The sequence below is a fragment of the Trichosurus vulpecula genome, chromosome 1, assembly GCF_011100635.1.
Source record: "Trichosurus vulpecula isolate mTriVul1 chromosome 1, mTriVul1.pri, whole genome shotgun sequence".
NCBI classification, from domain to species: Eukaryota; Metazoa; Chordata; class Mammalia; order Diprotodontia; family Phalangeridae; genus Trichosurus; species Trichosurus vulpecula.
The window spans coordinates 523,403,613-523,409,643 of NC_050573.1; the positions used below are offsets into that span (position 1 = coordinate 523,403,613).

The 6,031-nt window shown below is 46.5% G+C and overlaps 1 protein-coding gene across 3 annotated transcripts in view; it reads right to left on the reverse strand.

Annotated features, from left to right (window-relative positions):
- ARPC1B (actin related protein 2/3 complex subunit 1B) overlaps positions 1-4,976 on the reverse strand; it is a 49,649-nt gene extending 44,673 nt beyond the window's left edge. The window contains exons 1-2 of one of the 3 annotated variants that reach the window (XM_036741988.1): positions 4,900-4,976; positions 4,365-4,487 (exon numbers count right to left, since the gene is read on the reverse strand). The gene's annotated coding sequence lies outside the window, so the exon portion shown is untranslated. Of the gene's footprint in view, positions 1-4,364; positions 4,585-4,799; positions 4,818-4,899 lie in introns of those variants that run through there. The other 2 variants (XM_036741989.1, XM_036741990.1) reach the window with 2 other exon arrangements.
- Between the last annotated feature and the right edge of the window lie 1,055 nt (positions 4,977-6,031).

A 6,031-nucleotide genomic window follows, 5' to 3' on the forward strand; every position in this document is an offset into this window, starting at 1 on the left:
CCCCCTAGGAGGAAGAGAGGTTGACCACAAAACTGAATTAACTGTCAGATATTTTATCCACAGTAGGTAGAGGTTGCTCTCTTCAGTCTGGTGTTTCCCTATGTGGTGTGAATGGAGAGTAGGAGTGAGATTCTGTCTCTCTGTCTCTCTCTCTGTTTCTGTGTGTGTGTGTGTCTCTCTGTTTGCCTCTCTCTGGCTCTATGTCTCTCTATCTGTCTCTGTCCCTGTCTCTCTGTTTCTCTTCCTCTCTGTCTCTCTGTCTCTGTCTCTCTCTCTCTCTCTCTCTCTCTCTCTCTCTCTCGCTTTCTGTTTGCTTCTCTCTCTGTCTCTATGTCTCTCTGTCTCTTTCTGTCTCTCTGTTTCTCTCTCTATCTCTCTGTCTCTGTTTCTCTTCCTTTCTCTCTGTCTCTGTCTCTGTGTCTCTCTTTCTCTGCGTATGTGTGTGTCTCTGTCTCTCTGTCTCTCTTTCTCTTTATCTCTCTCCCTGTCTCTCTCTCTCTCTCTTTCTCTCTCTGGCTTTATGTCTCTCTATCTCTTTCTGTCTCTGTCCCTGTCTTTCTGTTTCTGTCTATTTCTCTCTCTGTCTCTCTTCCATCTGTCTCTCTCTGTCTCTTTCTCTCAGCTAGCATCACCTTTAAGCAGACTAGGAAGAGCCTCAAGATGGCAAACCACTAAGGCAGTTTCCCCCGTGAGTCTTAAGGCAAATGCACACTTATCCCCTGGAGAAATCATCCAATGAGCAGGGATCTGCCTCAATAAAAGCACACTGGGGTGCTGGTCCAATTTTTATGAGGGTGGTTCCCTGATGGAAGGAATCTATAGGAGACGAGCCTGGATTTCACATTTCTTGTCTCTGCCACACCTAATAATAACAATCTTATTGTTCTGGGCCTGTGATTTCATTGCAATAAGGAACTGGGAGTTCTCTCTGCCAGTGGTGGAAACTCCCTCCACCTTTGGAGATTAACTCAGAGATTATCCACTTTTGGAGATCACCTCTAGCTTAAAATCTTCCAGCGCAGAAAGCCGAAGCACTTTGCCTGTAGTCACCGAGCTGGGAAGTGTCTCACAGCTAGCAAGTAACAGCATTTCACAGGGATGTAACACTTGATGGCCCACAAAGTACAACACTGCTGGGAAGTGAGTAGGATTAATATTATCCCCATTCCACGCATAAGGAAACAGGCTTAGTAAATGATCAAATCAAAGCCAGGCCTTCTTTCTCAAAGTCCGATGCTCTCTCCCCTGTCCCATGCTGCCTCCAAAGGTTTGAGAGGCTATATGGAATTACAGTTGGCTGAATTGGCAACCAGAGCCTTTAACAAAGACTTCCTGCTGAGATGGCTGTTTCCTTGGGGGGGGGGGGGTTCCTGGAACAGGCCTCCTGTGACTAGGTCACCCACAACTGTTTCTACTCCAAGTTGGGACCTAGTCTTCTCTTCCAGAGAAAAGTATTTCATGGGCACCAAATTTTCTACTATCAAGATCCCCTTCTGTGCCCCAGATCCCGCCTGGACATGCCTGCCACCCACACTAAGCAAGGTCTCAAGGCCTCTCAGAGCTAAGTCATTGATCTTCCTGTCTCCCCATCTCCCTGTCACTCCTTTTTTATTGGACACATTTTCAGAAAATAATTACTCATCCACTGGAGGCAGACAAGGTAAAGACTTGTAAAGTGGACTCCTTTGTAGCCTAGGAAGAGCTCCAAATTATCCCAACCTCAACCCCCTTTCATCAGCAGCAACACACATCCCTACTAAATTGACGCACAGAACCAGGAGGTCCCTCTTATGTTGGACCCATCCCTCAGGACGATTCTCCTGTGAACGTGAAATGTCCTCTCTCAGCCAGGCCCAAAGAACACAGATTTAGGGCTGTAAGGGATATCAGAAGCCATCTCATCCAACCCTCTCCTATTACAGATATGGAGACCGGGGCTCAAAAAGGTTAAGTGACTTTTCCAAGGTCAGCAGGTAGTAAATGGCAGAACCGAGTTTTGAACTCAGACTACAAATCCAGAGGTCCTTCCTCCAGACCAGATTTCAATTATTGGGAATTACTCGGAAAGACAGTAATTGGTCTCATAAACTCCTGTAATCTTAGAGCTGAAAGGGGCATTAGCTACCACCTAATCAATCTTTCCATTTGACAAAAGAAGAAACTGAGGCCAAAAGAGTTTCAGTAACTTGACCAACATCACAGAGTTAGTACAAGCTGGAGACTAAAACCCAGGACAATCAATCCAAAAGCATTTATTAATTGACCACCATGTGCCAAGCGCTGCTCAAGGCACCGGGGATTCAAAGACAAAATGAAACTGTCTCTGTTTTCATTCTGTTGGGAGAGAGAATGTACAATGCTCAGAAATATATACTGAATGAATACCAGGTGGCTGGTGGCACAGCGGATAGAACAGATAGAGTCATCTTCAGATCAGGCCTCAGATACTTCTAGCTGTGTGACCCTGGACATGTCACTTAACCTCTGTTTGTTTCAGTTTCCTCGTCTATAAAATGGGGGTAATGATAGAATCTACCTCCCAGGGCTGTAATGAGGACTAAATGAGATAATCATTGCAAAGCCTTAGTATAGCGCCTGGTACATAATAAATACTACATAAATGTTAGCTATTGAAATAAATACAAGGTAATTTAGGGAGGAAAGGCACCAGCATTTGGAGGGGATTGAGAAAGATTTCAAGGGGTAGTTATGTGGTGCAGGAGATAGAGCCCCCAACCCTGGAGTCAGGAGGACCTGAGTTCAAATCAGGCTTCAGATACTTACTAGCTGTATGACCCTGGGCAAGTCACTTAACCCCTATCGCCTTCAAAAGAAAAGAAAAGAAAAACATTACAAGTAGGAGGCAGTGTTTGATCTCAGTCTTAAAGAAAATACAAGACTCTTCATGGTGGAGCTGAAGGAAAGCATTCTGGGCAAAGGAGACAGCCAGTATTCAGGCCCAGAGATTGGAAATAAGCTGCTATGTGAGGAACAGCAAGGCTAGTTTGACCAGCCCACCAAGCATGGTAAACTAGGGTCAGGTTTTGAAGGGCTTTCAAAGCCAGAAGAGGTTATATTTTATTAGAGGTCTCCTGACTCCTAGTCAGTCTATCCCCTGCCCACGATCTCTGTCCTCAGGGCAAAGTCCAGATACACTAAAAAGCATGAAGAGTGAATTGGCAAACTGAGCAGTCAACAGCTTCAGTGTCCAAGAGCACGCCTTCTAGCCTTGGTTATAATTAGTCACCAGGACAATTGCTGAATAATAGGGAAAGGACACTGATTTCTACCTAGTGTTCACAGCCAGTAGGTTTTCTTCCAAAGCTTCTTTTCCTTCCTCCCTCTTCTGTGGGCAGATCTGTCCTCTGTGGGAGGGTAATCCCTGGACCAATTCTGGGGCTTGGGGTGTTGGGGGCCTGGGAATCAGGGTCTATGGATTTTTGAATCCAACTTTGCTGCTAACTCCTTGCATGGGCTTTTCAGCTTCCTCATTTGTGAAACCAGGGAGCTGGGTCAGATGATTTCCTCCTGTGCCATCAAGTTCTGACAGTCTGTGTTCCAAGGCCCCTTTAGCTCTGACATTCTCTGTTCTGTGCTGTAAGATCTCTTTCTAATGATCATTCCTCATTCTAAGGTATCTTTAGATTCTAAAATTCTATGTTCTAAGGGTTCTGAACTTCTGGGCTTCTGTCAAAGATGCAGAGAATATTCTCTGTACCTCCAAAAGGCAGCAAGCATTTATTAAACACTTGCTATATGCCGGGCATTGTGTCAATCTCTGGAAATACAAACAGATGCAGAGTTTTCTTTTTCTTAACCTATGGCAGGCTTGAAGATGAGGACCCTGGGAAGGTATTAAGGAAGTAAGGCAGAGAGAGAAGCAGAATTCCCTAAGACATCAGGCTTGTGGGGAAATGGTCTGGCTTCTAAGGGGATCTCAAATTCATATTCATATTACCTGGTTCTAGACCCTGTATTTTCCAGTAGAGACAGGGAGTGAGAGAACTGAAATGGGAAACCAGCCAGAATCCAGGGAGGTGGAGAGGGAGAAACTCACATGGAGAAGTCTCATTGAAGAAACCTCTGCCCACATCCTTACTTCCAAATCTAAGGGGCAGAGATGGGAAGGGCTGTCCAATTCACTGCAACCCTCACTTTAAAACTCGGGCAGAATACTTTTTGTTTTGAGGCAGAATATTCTTAATGAGTAGAAAAACTAAACAGAAAGAAAAAAATTGCTTCCTGATCATTTCTGAAACACACACACACACACACACACACACACACACACACACACACACACACCCAGAGATCTCCCGGAGATCTAGCCTTAAAGGCACACACACTCACACCCTCTCTCTTACCTTGGAGAGAAAAGATGCCGGTGAGCCGAGGCAGGGGTGTGGGGGCACCGCTGGATGCTCAGTCCGGGGCGAGCTTAGTTCATGGACTCTGAGCAGTCCACATGAACCTCACAGCCCCACCGGCTGTGGAGACCGAACACAGAAGTTTGACTTCTCACTGTGAAGTAATCTGACTTCCCTTTCCCTCCCCGAGAGAAGCAACCACTTCCTTGTGTGGGCGGTGGGGGACTGCAGCCCCAGCGAGCTGCCGGCCTGCCCTGCCTTCCCTCCCGCCCTCCCTTCCTCCTGCTCTCGCTCCCGCCTTCCTTCCTTCCCTCCCTCTCTCACTCCCTCCTTCCTTCTCTCCCTCCTACTGCTCCCTGCTTCTGCCAGGCTGCCTGCACCCTGACCACTTCCCCTCCTGCTCTTGGAAGCACAGAAGGAAAGGTGGTTCACCCTTCCAGAGCCTCCGAGTCCGGTGACTCCCGAGATGCTAAGAAGGCGCATCAATTCATTCAGACCCTCGGCAGATAGCAACCACACCCCACTCACTCACCCAGAGTTAGAGAAAAGGGTTTTTCAGGGCAGCCTCTGCCCAGATTAAATTTGGAGACAACCAGCTAGAACCCAAATGCCACGTCTGCCCCTCTCCCCACCCCCTCCCCCTGGGGAGTTTCATACCAGTGTGGACTTCACAATTTCAGAAGCCTGTGGTTTGTGGTAGCGTTGGGGGTTGGGGGGGAAGGGGGGAGGATGTTACCAGCAACCAGGAGTCTTCTCATTCTTAATGCTGGCCCCCTCATCAAACGCATTGCCTTGTGGAACAGTAGATAGCAAGCTGGCCTCAAAGACCTGAGATCAGAGTCTATCTCTGATACAAATTGGATGTGTGATCCTGGGCAAGGCAAGTCACTTCTCTATAAGTTGCAGAAAAGATGCAAACTTGGAGAAGTAGAGGGAATTTCTTGATCTGGGAGTTCTCTAGACCAGTGAAATCCCAAATCTAGGCCTGATCCTTATTTATCTATAAGTTGTCTCTCCAGGAGAATATCTTTGAGGACAGGGACTATTTCCTTTTAGTTATGTTATCTCAAGTGCCTGGTACCCAGTAGGTGCTGGGGGAAAAAAAAGCTGAGTTGATTTTGAAATACCACAATAAGATTTAGAGTTGGAACAGCTCTTGACAGGTAATCTAATCCACCTTCTCCCCACCCCACCCCACTCATATAGATCTGGAGACTGTGAAGGGAAGTGACTCACCCAAGGTGACAGCCAGTAAGCCTTGGAGCCAAGAATCTAGATCTTCTGACTAAAGGGAGTGAGGGAGAGAAGAAAGGGGAAAGAGAGGGAGGGAGTCAAAGAAGGGTGGGGAGAAAAAGGGAAGGAGAGGAATAGAGAAGAATAGATGCTGGGTTTAGAGTCAGAAGACCTGGGTTCAAATCCTGCTGCTATTTTCTACCTACGTAATCCTGGGCAAATCACTTAACCCCTTTTTTATGCTTCAGTTTCCTCTTCTGTAAAATGAAAGGGTTGGACGAAATGGCCTCTAACATCCTTTCCAGTTCAAAATCTATGCTCCTGTGCTAACACTGGCAGAACTGGAACCTGGAATTTCTTTACTGTGTAGTTTTCAGAAATAGTCAGATAATCATGGAATTTTAGAGCCTCTTAGACCTGAAAAGATTATC